The following is a 14,929-nucleotide window of genomic DNA, read 5'->3' as shown; positions in this document are numbered from 1 at the left end:
TCTTTATAACCGAAAAATATTAAAGAAGAATATACTTTTTATATTAGAAAGTATATATACACGTTTATATTTTTGGAAAACATACATACATATGTGATTAGCGTGCTAGAATCAAACAATAATTGTATAGTTAGTAAAAGTTGATAGCATATGTATCTAGCTATGCATGCTACTCGCATGTATTCAAAAAATAAAAATTTATAAGGATTTACTGTATAATTAGAACTAATTTTTATAATATATGTAATTAAAATGTATGGTAAGGTGACCATGATTAGCGATTTAAATAATCTGTAATTTCGGTTGAAATATTGATTATTGTCCATCCCTAATAAAATAAACAGCCTATTATCCGCGAGTTCGAGCTTAATATGTGTTGTACTTTACGGATATAAAACCCTCCGCGGATAATCCAAAACAACAACAACAGGGAACAATTGCTTTGTCCGCGTATACACCTCGGGCTGTGCACCAACTATGCAAATAGCAGCTATGCACAGCGTCGTTGTTCTCTCGTGCGTCTACATAAATTACATATACAACGTTCAGTATATACCCGGTGAATTTCTACATATAAAATATATTAATATTCGTTGCGGAATTGTAATTACATGTGTGCAAATTCAATTTTGCAAACACATTCTAATGTCCTTTTAAATAAAAAAAAATAAAAATTGATTTATTTTTGCTATGTAAGCTTTCTCACGTGTTGTATAATTTTTCGTATTGCTAAAAATCAATGCCAATTTTGCAATTACGAATGAGCATTAATCTTCTAAGAATTAACAATATGATTACATATATGATAAAAATAACTGAACTTTCGGAATCTTTTACATATTTTATATTAATATCAAAGTCTCATAAGTTTTTTCAACTTTATTTCAATTTTCCACATATTTTTCAATGTTATTCAGTGATATTTTCATGCTTAAAATTTTAATTATCTGCAACATGAATTATTGCAACACGTCAAAAAATATTGACCTTTAACACAGCGATTCAAACTCGTGTTGGTCATAAAATATGTATGTAGCTGTAGAAAATAAAATAAATCCAAATGAATCAATGTATCATATAGTCAAAGATACACTTGAAGCAACGAGCCGAAAACTCTGTTGTTGCTCTCAAACGGAAAACGAGAGTTCAATCATTCGAGAAATTAGGGACGACTCTTAACGGAGAGTCGACAAGCTGTAGGTGTTATTTTAGGCTTCGCACACAAAGCATTGCGACTAAGTGAATCGAGCTTCAACGAGCTCGAATGAAAAGGGCAGCAATGGATAGAAAACAAACCTTTATCTAGTTTTAAAACCGATACTCCTCTTTGATATGCTTTTTTCGCGGCCAACTACATATACTTTCCGTCGCCATTTCTCGCGTGCACAAAATTTAGTAATTTAGAACTTTCTTCAAAGCCGCATCGATCTTCATCTAACGGGTAAGAACGATAAAAAGAAACGACAATGCAGCAATGACAATGGACGGAAAATAATTTTCATATTTCCCTCTACGACCTACTTTTGAGGCACTCACACCACAAATGATTACGTAAATTTTTAACAAATGTCTTTATATCATATTGCTAAAAAGCATGCAAATTTAAAAGTTCCTCCTTACTATAATAACTGAAACTATTGCAAGTTGTGTTTTGTGTATAAAATTTTGCTTGATAAACTTCGAGCGAAAAAAAAAAACCGTTTTCCATGACAATTTTGCAATTTCTCATTCTGGGAACGACAGACCCGTGTGTGAAGACTGTTTTATATATTTCTTGTTTATAGAAACAACTGTGCGAAACACGACACCCTCGTGACAGCCACCCCACATCTACGACTCGCTTCTTTGTGAAGACTACTCGCTCGCAAAATCCCAGAAGCACCTATTGTTGACGCAACGTTGCATTCTCGGATCGATCGTCAAGAAAGAAAAAAAAGGAAGAAGAAACGTCCGTCCTTCATTATGGAATTACATAACTGTAAATTGAGCAAATACAACGGGCGCACCCTTGGTCCGCGGGCCCGCTTGTATTTTGCCTGTGCTACCGGATCCCTACAGTGTGGCCTGAATATCGAATTACGAGCAACCAAAGTAACTCCTATCTGAACGAGACATCTAACGAGAAGAAGTTCCCGGGACGTACGTAAGTATCACCTGAAAGAACAGGAACAGTATCGTTTGTGTTGCGCGTGCATAAGAAAAGATAGGAAACATTGCACGTTACAAGATATTTTCAAACTGCTTTCTGAGAAAGGCTCACGCCACGCGCATTAATTCAACTATTGAAATTGCACAATCTCTCTTATATATTATAATAATCATCTTTTTTTTTTAAATATTGCTCCATAGAAAAATAATTAATAGATCATTCTCATCATTAAAACTAATGGAAAATTCTCATAACTGAGATTAAAGTAGGTTAAGGCTTTAAATGTCATTATTACATCTCCTCAATCCTAAATAAAAATGACATTTAGATGGCATCCAATTTAACGGTTCCTTAACTCTTTTTCTCCCTCTGTTGTCTCTCTCCCCCTTCCCCCCCTTTTCTTTGCAATATTCTTTTTATCATTTAACTGAACATTTAATGCAACCCAGACACTCAAGATGTCGTCGTAGCGGATAAGCAGCCGGAATAAGATTCAAATCCGTATTAATACGAGACATGCATCGATCGGCACAAAAGAAACGCACGACATTGTCAGCTAAGTGGAGCATTTACACTCGAAATTTGCGCCATGTCATGCTATTGAGATCAGATTATCCTTAGCCAGGATTACATAGGTCGGATTCTCAACAACGGGGAATGGTGTCGGGATACGAGCTAATTCTTAGGATGCTACAGAAATTACCGATGCGCATAAGACCGTCACAATGACACTATTGAAAGTGCTAATAGATACATTCAGAATGGCGATGAGATCTATCGTGGTGGTCGTGTCGGTTTGCGTTACCTTTTTCGTCTTATTTCCAAGAACACAGTATAATAATAATCATATCATTAATTAGCGATTCTCTCTAAAATAAGTAATTGCTTGCGAATAAATTAGCTGTTACATGAGATTGCATCATGAATATTGATATTTATGTTTCTAGCAAATTAATGTAGCAGATATCGAATAAATAACAAATAAATTCTATATTTTTATCAATATATTGTCACATATCTAGACAGAAAATAATTTAAATATGATTCCAACGAGCAATAATTTAATATTGATCAAAAGAATAACAGCAATAAAAAGTCCCGGCAGAATTAATCGAGAAACTTCCTGTGATAGGATTCTGATGATATTGTATTGGTAACTGCGAATGTGACATGTGTGAGCCCTGTCCCGCAGGATATGCCGTCATGGGAATCTGAAGAACTAATTTACAGGGTGGCGGTGTAGAATAGCGATGTTGATAAACACAATTGTTGCCGGTTATTGTGAAGCAAGAATCGAGACGCGTGTTTTTATTATTTATGTGTTTATGGTTCGAATAAACTACGTATGCCTTTATCTTTTTTACTGGTTCAACTCAAATCTTTCGCTCTCTCTCTCTCTCTCTCTCTTTCCTTAAAAAGTTTATTTGTAAAAGATACTTGTAAAATCTCTATAAAAATACATTGCCAAGAAAAAGAAAGCAAAATTGGATCTACAATTAAACTATTTACGAACACTAGGTGATAACATACTTAATTATACATATCTTGTTTTTAATTGCTTGACCATGTAATTAAAATATAGAAATAATTTCTTTCACACGAAAAAAATGCTTTTATTAGATTCTAATTTAAATTTCTCGAGTTCAATGCTTTGTGATAATTATATATAATGCGCGAAAACCGGATCTGGGAAAAGGAATTGTGATTAAAACTAACATTTTTCCTCGGATATTATGCTTGTAAAATTATAATTATTCATGTGGAGTACTAACGATGTGCATATATCAACGTGGCGCAAAATATTTCATCGCATACATTTGCATGCGTTTATAAGTCTCTCCATGGCGTTTAATAAATTAAAAATGAGTTTCCGTGACTTAATTGCAATGCTCTAAATTCTAAACGAATCCTACGATAATCATTTTCAATAAATAAAGTTGTGCTAATTACCATCGCAACGTTATCGCGAAATGAATACGCCTACGCGAAGCAAAATATAAAATGGTCGGAGCCTTGATAATAAAGAAAACTGTTTTAGTTAGCCTATTTTATGTTTCCTGCATTGCATATTTCTTAATCATACACACATACACACGCGCGCGATCGCGCATGGAATGTAACCTAAAAAAATTTAAAAAGATTATCATAATATAATATTTCGCAATTCATTAATAAAAATGCAGGCAGTTTCAATTTTGCATTTTATAATTTACTTCGATTTGAATATATGCTTTATCCCCCCCCACCCCACCACCACACACACAACGTAATATGACAACAATATGTATATATTTATTTATATAATAAATTAATATAAAACTATTTCTATTTGTTGCATTTGTATATTTTCGTACATGTCTAATCTCTTAGATTTAATAGATTACACTATGCGTTTTGATACATAGTGATTGATACATACATATTCGATGCAAATCAGATTCCTATACAGAGAAAAATGTGTATATATTTGATATATGTTAAATAAATTTAATATAATAAGAAAAATACGTAAGTTATATATATATATATCATATATGTATGGCTAGAAAAAGAAAACCAGCCGTGCTTGACAATAGAATCGCATAAACTGCACGTCACCCTGTTGTGTGTAAACTCGTGGGGCGCAGCGCGCGACAATTGGTGACAACACGTCGACAAAGCGTCGGAACGAGCCAAAACGAGTCGAAAGAGCAATGTGGTAAATGGTGACAGATTCGAGTTGCACTTGGACTCGAGTCAACTTTATTCACCATACTTTTTAACCCTGTCTAACTCAAACAAATATTTGTAATGATGTATTGATAAAGTCAATAATATATAATGGTAGTTATTGTAAAATGTATAAGTAAAAAAAAAAAAAAAAATTATTAAGCAAATAATTAAAGTACAATTTTATTTTTATGACACTAGGAAATATTCCTCTCTTATCGTAAATAAAAAAGGACGCACGCACTTGTAAAATTTGGAAATAATAATATAAACGTCTCGATAATCTTCTCTTTCATTAGAAAAATATTGAAAAGATGATGCAACTTTATATCACACATGTTTTCTTGTACAAATTCGAGAGACATTCTATCATGATACTAGTGGTACGGTGTTCGTGAACAAGTCATTAATCACGACTATGGGTCCCCGTTTCTCCATCACGTCAGGGGTAGAAGTGGGGAAAGATAAAAAGAGATCGTAGCACGTTCGCGGCAAGCAAAAGCCTCGAGGTGAGTTTCTCTATAGCGGGCAATAATAGAGCCGTAACTGTAAGCGGGCGCAGCTAATAGTAGTAATGTCAGACCGAATGCTGTAAGCCATGCAACACGTTGTGGGGGCAGTACGACAGATGCGTATATGTGTGTGTCTGTGTGTCTGTATGTCTATATGCACGCGTGCGACACGCAACGGAAACACGGTCCGAAAACACGACTATCGGCGGATCACAGAGAACATTCAACCAACCGACTTCTTTCTTTCTTTCTTCCTTCTTGCTTTCGTACATTTGTCAAATCTGAACAGCGGCATATCACACAAACGCACCATCGTGCCTCCCCCATGCCATCGGAATCATATTCAGCCACCTCAATTAGTGTTTTATATATTTTGCTATTTATTTATCTCTAAATATACTTTGATTCTCTAGTAGCATGCTGTTAGATCAGATGATTAGATTTGACAGTTGTGAACAAATAGAGCGAAAATAACGAGTGTGCTATTAATGATGTGTGATGAAAAGCGCGCCGGATATTGCGGATATTACTTATCGTGATACCTTTTTAGAGTAATAATAATTAATTTCTAATAATTAAATAATTATTTTCAACTAAATCTCATGAAAAATAATTGAATGTATTTAGCTTAATTTTCAGCTCAGCAAATTTCTATAAAATTTGCGGGATGTAAAACTATTCGAATGATTTTCTCCGCGCGAGTCAAGCGCGAGTATTCGCATGCATGTAAGTATGTAGCTTTCATCTCTTTCGATTAATACGGTGCAGCAAATACAGGAACCGCCAAATCATTTTTGCACACAGAACGCGGCACAATATGGGCAATCGAGCGTGAGGGATGAGAGGTGGATCGGTATCTCTCCCCTCGCGCAGAAAAGAGATTCGCGTCCGTCGGTTTCTGTGCGGTAAACACGTTGTGTTAACGAAAGTAATGACGGTCCATCGCATCATTGATTTGTGGCTCCATTAGTTCTGGGCTCGTCGGGTTCACACCTGGCCACTTTCCGCCTGTCTCCCTCCCCTCCCTCTTCTACGCGCGCGCGTGTGTGTGCGTGTGTGTATGTACTATTCGATAAATCCAAATTACTTCTTCTCGAAGAGCCCGCTAGAGCCGATCCGCTACAATTGTAACGCGCATTTTCACACAAGCGAAAAAGTAAATCTTACCAAATGTAGCGTAGAAAATACACCCGTGACTTTCGCTCCTGTAGCAAATGTTTTTCTGCAAAACTTGTCAATATTTAATGTTTTTAAGTGGCATAAAATTTTTAAGTAGCATACAATTTTTTTTTACCATGTTACATATATGTATAAAATATACTGCATGCGAATCAAGAATAAAAAATGAGAGAGTATTTACATGGTATTTGTAAGTTTTATAACATTTGAGAGAGAGAGAGAGAAAGAGAAAGAGAGAGAGGAAAAGCAATATCTCCTTCTCTATACACGTTTCGTGGCATCGTATTAGGGAGATGTGGGAAAAGCACAGGACACAATCAACGTAAAAGATGCCGAAAAAGATAAAAGCACCGCCCTTGCGAGACCACCCTCCGTGAATTCGATCGGCGTTAGATGAGGACCTGTGCCTGGTCGAAATATAGCATCCGTATAAACAACTTTAGATAACTTTCAAGTTAACAAGTTAATAATGAAAGCGGTTTCTGCTGTTTTATGTCAGCGAGTAGAAAGCCAAAAATTGGGTGGAATCGTTTTTGAGTGCCATAAATACCGACATACATTTTCGGAAGATCGTGAGAACCAAAAAGTCTTATTTAATATAACAAGAAAGTTACATTTCCGAAATATTTTATCAAAAGCAATATACGTGTAACGACTTATGAATTATTTCAAATCTCTATGTATTGCTCGCAAACACTTTGCTAAAATTATACTTTTATAAAATTATAGCATCGCTAAGGGAACATGATACATACACACACGCACATACATTATATTTTTTCCTTCTTTGAATGTTTTTCTATTTCCTAAATATTTTTTTTTTTTGCGCGAATACGATTTTAATTTACTTTTTCTTTGTCTAATATTTTTTGAAAAGTTCAGATTAGTCACTTTCTTGAACTCTCAATGATACAAGGGAGCTGAGAAATCGGGGTAGAACCCCTAGTTCGAGTAAGGTCTAGTCGGCGTTCTCTGTAGTTCGATAGTGGGCGGGGCGTCGTGTTGCACGGCGTCGTGTGTGAAGCAAAAATTGTCAATGGACGATATTGTTGGTGCTCCTTTGCGGAGATGAATAATAAATGGCTGTTGCCATGTTCCGTAAACGCTTACGCACGGATATTAGCTGACAGCCCTCTTTTTTTTCCTTTGGGATTTGCTACCAATGAATCGGTGCGCGAGATTTTTTTCTTGTCGCTCTTCGACATATCCCGCAATCAAAAATAAAACCATTGATAATATTTGACATAGTGAAACAGAAATAAAAAAAACTTGAGGAATGTGCGCGAAACAGAACTTTTAAATGTACCTTTTATTAAATTTTTTAATAGCACAAATTTTACCTTTTCATCTTTACGTAATTATTCACCACTTTTACAATGAAATTTTATCATATAAACCTATCCCATAATTATAGAGCAATTGCCTAAACAGATCATATAGAGAAAAATCTGAATTTCAATTCAATGCTCGACGTGCGCGATTTTATGATTATAAATATCTTCAGAATTTGTTATTTTTTTCGCTGAGAATAAATGAGTATTACAAAATAGTTACATCAGCGAATCTAAAATGCCTACGAAATGAGAGAAAACCAGAAATATTTGTATAGAAATGAGAAAAGGATACGTAGAACCTCTTTTTTGTAACTATCTAAGTGAGAATATAATAATATAATTCTTTACATACAGCATTATAAATAATTATTCCTCATTTTTATAAAATTTTTCAACGGTTATGACAATTGCTATACGCAGAAGCAATCATTTGCATTATTAAAACAGAAAATTGTTTTTAACTCTGAAATCAATATTAATTTTTCGATATTTATTAAGAATTTTTTACTCATTAAATTAAGTTTGATTTTGATAATGTGATTACTTTTAATTTAATAAATAAAAAATGCTTAGCAAATATCGAAAGATGCAATAAAAATACGAGCTACCCTCTGTAAGTCCTTTTCCCCTCAACACTCTCTATATATCTATCCGACAATATAACAATTGTCGTTTCTCTATGATCGAACATTAGTATTTTACGATAACACATTATCGGTGTCGTCACGCTCGTCACTCAGAATCGTGCCGCCGTCATGTGACATCGCGAAGAAGGAAAGAAAAGAATGCGACTTGTTTCACGGGACATCATTCGACCAACCATTGTTCCTGTACCCAAAAGATCAAAGATCAAGAGCGGGAAGCCGCTGCACGCAATGGCTTCCGCTCTGGGAAACCGAATTCTCAATGCCCGTCATCTGATCGTTACACAATGAAGATCACTAATTTACAGCGGCGAGACCCCCATAGGAGATCCTCCTATCGTTTTTCCGTTTTTTTGAAAAGTCAGCAGGTTTTTATACGAACAAACTTAATCCTCCACTACGCGCGCATTTTGGTATATCGTGCAATAACGTATATGTTTTATATACAAAATATACGTTGGAAAAAAGTATATATACATAAAATAAATAAAAATGAGACAAACTCTCAGATAGAAAAAAATTAACTTAATATGTAAAAAATATTACGCCATTGATTTTTCAAAATCAAAAGTCATTCTTTTAGCTATATCTAACTTTAAATATATAGGGAATAAATTCTTTCTCTCTCTCTCTTTCTATCAGCTCATTTATACCAAGTGTTATAGCGAGTAATCAACGGACGTATAATATCGCTCGAAATGTCTAACATTCCCGAAAGTTCTGGACGGATCGATTTCTTTTATGGATCCATAACTCCATCGAAACTTTGGCTTCGCCATTTACACCTGGACGGACAAATTGAAAAAGCCAAAAAAGTTTACCTACCGCAATGCTCGATTCCGATAAACAAAAATAAGTAACGAAGAGTATCTTCTTTTTTTTCACCACGTTTTCTACGGTACGTTTTCCCGATCTATGCGTACCTGAGCGGATCTCAGAAAACAACATCACCGGCATCTGGGTCCATCGGCAAAGATCAGCCGCGACAAACAAAGGCTCTTACAAAACTCGGCAGCCCCGCCCCCGTCAGAAACGAGTCAGAAGACTCAACAATGCCTGGCATGTTTTTCAATATTTAGCCATCATGACTTTTCGTCAGGCCTTTCGCCCAAAATCTCCGAGTCGAATTGGGAACTAGATAATTCAATTAGACGACAGCTGCCGCCGTAGCTATACGCACACAGGTAGAGCCCGCCATGAGATTATAGAACGACCGTGAAGACATACAAGATAGAAGGGGAAGGGAGCAAACCCACCCTCCGTCACGGTAACGGAAGCCTTGATGTGTTTATTTGCACCGCCTATATTCCCGCAGAATAATCTGCGCACGCGCGATCAATCTTTCCTTTTTTTTCTATTTTTACCCTCAAACCGTCCGATAAGAATTAGGCTTGAAATATTGAAAGAGATTGAAGGTATCTGTTTGAAATAAATATTGGAATATATATATTATAGTGAAATAACGTGTAATATCAGTTTTATATGAATAATGCCAAGTGCTAAGTCTTTACATATTACGATTATTGTTAGTCGCAACGACTGTTCGCAGCGATCAAAAATCCTCTGTCAAGTAGTGATTTTAGACGCGACAATCGAATCATAAGCGATAATAGATCGGACCATTTAGAAATGCCGCCAAAATGAATCCTCTCTGCCTTTCTACCGGCAATTGACAAAAAATTTCTGGTAGAATTTAAATTGGTCTCCCAAGAAAGAAAAACTTGAACTTGAATTTGCTCGCCCATTATGCTTTTAAGTAATTTTTCTCGCGACCTAGACTTTTTTTAACGACTTAAAGTACTGTTTTATGTTAACTTTAAAAATAGCAAAATTATTTGATTACAAATTATTAAGAGAAAAATCGATATGTTATCGATAATTTCTGAAAATTTTCTTGACTTTATACAACAACAATGTATAAAGCAACTCTAAAACATGATAAAATTACGAAAAAATTGACAAAGTACGAAACCTGCAACAAATACCACATTAGCCATTGAACAAGTCTGCTATCTAGAAAAGATAATTAAAAAATAAGACAATTGAATATTCGCTATTTATATGAGATAACTTTTAAAAATACAAATAAATAAAATTCTTGCATTATCAAATATACATATTTAATGATTTAATTGATTTAATTATTAATTGATTGATTGATTAATTGTAATCTTAAGGGGAATCAATAAATGTTTATATACATATTTAATGAAAAAAATAAGATCTACTATCAGGACTTGTTGGCTTTTTTTAATGCCAAAAATAGAAAAAAAGATAAAGAAAATTATAATATGGGGATAAAGAAAATACAAAATAATAATATTTTTTAAAACAATAATTAAAACTTGTTTTTTAAAGAACAGCAACAACATCTTTCGATGAAGAAAATTCTTGTTGCTAAATAAAAAAACACGTATTTTTCTAATACCCATATATGTAGTTCAGAAAGAAGCCGGTCTCAGGCGATAGAGAATGGAATCTACTATTATACATGCAATGAGTAGATTATCGACCACAAAAACTCTCGTAGTGGGTGACGAATGCGTTTGAATACGTTGAAAATTTGTCACGAGCTTTGCCGGTGCGATCAAAGCAACGAGAATGACAAGGAAAAGAACGACAGTGGGCGGCTTTTCTCGGCGATCGTTATGCTAAATCACCCAAAATTAGTGGCATCTGGTACTTGCTTTTTCGTTTTTTTTTTTTTTCATTTTGCTATATGTAGTGTATACACATACAATTATTGGAGGCCTAGCAGTTTCGGAGCGCCAAAATCCGGATGGAACGTAATAATCCTAAAGAAACCGTTTACAGTTTACAGCAACAAAACCAGGAAAATGTATAATGTAAAAAGCAGATGAAAAATTTTTTTAAATCTCGATAAGATTTAGTGATTTTTTGAGTAATATGTAAAAAATAGAGAGAGAGATAACTGTAACAAATTTTTAAATTCCAAAATTAAAAAAAACAAATTAAAGAATAATATATGCTTATTTTTTATCTTATTCATCCGATAAATATTTTCTCTTATTGCTGCCATTATCGATAGATATAAATTTTATAATAGATAGAATATGTAGAATATGTATTCCAACACAATATTTGATAAAATTCAAATAACATTTTTTTTGCGTCAGCTGTTCTCTTTTCAAGGAATGACTTTTGATTTTTACGATCAAATAATTCACGTCATAAATTTCAACTTATTACAGTACGCGTCCTTGAAAAAACTGGAGATGTTTTTTTGTGAAAGTAAATCGTCGCGTGGCGCTTTTATTGAGTTGATGTAAGACTTCGAAAACGTCGAATGACGTTTCCGTAACGACGTCTACCGTAAACTAATAAATGCATTAATTAGACGCGACAAGATTCGTATCGTCAACAAACCATAATCGATCACACTATGTGAAAGAGAATCTTTTAAAATGACAAAACAATGGCCGATGGCATTGATTTATGGCTGAGTCTCGTTTCACTTTCGTTTACTATTATTAAAGACCGATTAGCTTTTCGAGGTTGCGAAACGTTGGCACGTGAGGCCAAAACAAGTTTCACAAATACAGCATCACTCAAAGAATGTTTTTATCCCTTAATATCCTACTACCTATATGTAGGTACATATATTTATAAATCTCAAGTTATTATATAATAAACGAAACGATTACGTCATAACTTTTTTATAGAAAGATATGTATAATGTGACAGTTATATCATGTTCTGCTCGAATATTTTTCTTTTTCTTTACGACCGGTGGATTTGAATAAAACATCAAAATATTTTTCGATGATAGATACATTATTACATAGTTACAACATTGTAAAAGACTAATAACAAGTTGTTTAATTGGCAGATATTAAATTAGAAGAGACTTAAAATCATATTATATACATATAATATCGAGATTTGGCATTTGTCTCACATCTTGTTATTTTGATTACTATTAACTTTCTTGGTAGCTATTTAATTTTGTTTTACTCAATTTCTTTTCAGAATTTGCTATATATCTTGCGAAATTTTTTTTTTTGCTGAATAAGTTTGGAACATCTTTTTCATTCAATGATAGACGCTGCAAAGAAAGGAGTCCCTTGCTTTACGTGAAGCATACTCGCACAACTCGACCGTGTCGGGCAGACAATGCCGCTATATTGTGAAAATATTGATTGCAATCTAACGTACACTCAAGACAATGCCATTGATTTTGTGGTGGTATTCTAAAGAAAAAAAGAAAGAAGATGATACTTGAGTATCATCTTCTCCGCCATGGTGCACACCCCCACACAACGGTTGCCATGCTAAATATACATAATATACAATATAATCTATAATAATAATCTTTCTTGTGCAACAAGATTATAGAATATTATATTAAAGAATATAATATGCATCTAGCCAAAGTGTCCGAAAAATAATAGCTTTGATTTATTACTCATTAAGTTGTTAAGAATTTCCCGCAAAAACACGCATGAAAATAAAGCATATTCATATCATTCACGTGTATATAAAAATAATCATTGTAAATAAAAATTATACCTATTACACTCGTTGTATAGTATATAAATCAAATTTCTTAAACGTTTCTGCAATTTATTATTATTAGAGCGTAAAAGTTGTAAAGTTTGACGGCGAGTAATAAAATGCATTCTTCACTTCAACTTTTTTTTCAATTAGATTCAGATTAATTGTTTTTTACATCGATTATTATTATTAAGATTTGAAAAACAATTCACAGGAATCTACTTTATTATGCAAATTTAAACGTTTGCATTTCTTAATTCAAATAACGCTCGTTTTAACACTCCTTTTTCTCACGCTGTGACGCGTTATTGAATTCAAAGCGCGACGTGTCGCGACTGCAGCATTTAAATATTTTTCTCTCTTGAGAGATCAAGAAGATAGGTAGGCAGTCGGCTTCGTGCTCGGCAATAAGCCACGACGGCACTCGAAAGTTCTGGGTATACGTGTGTAACTCAAACTTGCTGACGCGTTTCTAGGCATTGTCCGAACTTTAAACAGCATGACAAGCGGCGGAAAGCAGAAGAGAAAAAGAAATGGTTGCTCTCCTTTTCCCTCTCCCCTTTCTCTCTCTTCATACAATAAAAAATAATAACGGCAATATATGTATATTAACAAATATCCAGCAATCTGGATGTTGCAACATAATTTGGATATCTAATAGATTCCGAGAATATTTATCTGTATTGCATAGTTCTATCTAAATTCAGATTTGAATTATGTTGCAACATCCAGATTGCTACATATTTGCTAAAATGCCATTATTATTCTTGATTGTATAAAGAGAAAAGAGAGAGAAAAAGAGAGAGAAAACGCGTCCTACATTTATCATATTTCGTAATTGAGAGACGCAGATACACAATAGCAGATGCATCGTAGGCCGCGAATTTGCGGCTCCACTCTCCTTTTTTCACCTCTACTTAGAATTAGTTTTATGTCAGAAAGGTTAAGCGGGACCACGCGGGAACAGGAGGCGAGCGATTACGTAAAGTGTGGCGGCATTTAGCTCGGCTAATTGCGCGAGAACTATGGCGAAAGGGAGGGCAACGCGCGCATCACATGTGACGTCCCTTTGACACGCGACGCCAACCTATTAGTAACGCACACGACCAGCATATGTCGCCTCTTGGATGTGGCATCAACTTTCTCGATTTATTCCAATACTCCAATATGCGCACGAGATAATTTTTATATATTTATATATATGTGGTATACGTGCGTGCGTGTATATATGTGACATTATTATGCGCATTTCATAATAACATTATCTTGTCTATGATAGCACGACAAAACAAAACGTCCATCCAAAACGCAATTGCTATAACATAATAATATATCAAATAATAGAAACAATTGTAAAAATATGTAATAATGCACTCACCAGATTCGAAGACACGGTCGTGTTTCGCAAAGTTACACAATATCATGATTTCTCCAACAACGTCAAATTGAAATCTTAACGCTCATAATGCTGGATAAAGAATATTATTTCTGCAACAACAAAAATATTGGAAGAATGAAATAAATACAATTGATTACGCGACGCGATAATATGTACACTTCTCGAGGCTCTATTCACCATTCTCAATTAAAGAATATGCGAAAAATACGAAGTTAGTAATAAATTAGTCGACAAATATAAAATTTCGACGCATGCGCTTAGAGCATCGACCAAACAAATCATCTAGACTGCTTTCGTCGTACTAAACTGATTCTCGACGTACTTGACGATCACAACATTTACGAACATAACCTGTGTTTACCTTCCAAAAAAAAAAATTAACAACATGCATGGTCTATACGGACTTCAGACTTCGTGCATGTCGATAAAATGTAATTAATGATTATCGATCTAGCTATGGTGACGCACTATTCTTATATATATATATA

General features: G+C 34.3%; 1 long non-coding RNA gene across 1 annotated transcript in view; it reads right to left on the bottom strand.

Annotated features, from left to right (window-relative positions):
- Positions 1–10,744: 10,744 nt before the first annotated feature.
- The window catches only part of LOC115243539, a 6,931-nt gene continuing 2,746 nt past the window's right edge, over positions 10,745–14,929 (bottom strand). Inside the window, exons 2-3 of the long non-coding RNA XR_003885241.1 lie at positions 14,421–14,530; positions 10,745–14,357 (exon numbers count right to left, since the gene is read on the bottom strand). This is a non-coding gene — a long non-coding RNA (uncharacterized LOC115243539). The remainder of the gene's footprint in view (positions 14,358–14,420; positions 14,531–14,929) is intronic.

Source organism: Formica exsecta, unplaced genomic scaffold (assembly GCF_003651465.1).
Source record: "Formica exsecta isolate Colony F162 unplaced genomic scaffold, ASM365146v1 scaffold72, whole genome shotgun sequence".
NCBI lineage: Eukaryota > Metazoa > Arthropoda > Insecta > Hymenoptera > Formicidae > Formica > Formica exsecta.
This window is presented reverse-complemented; position numbering and strand designations above follow the sequence as displayed.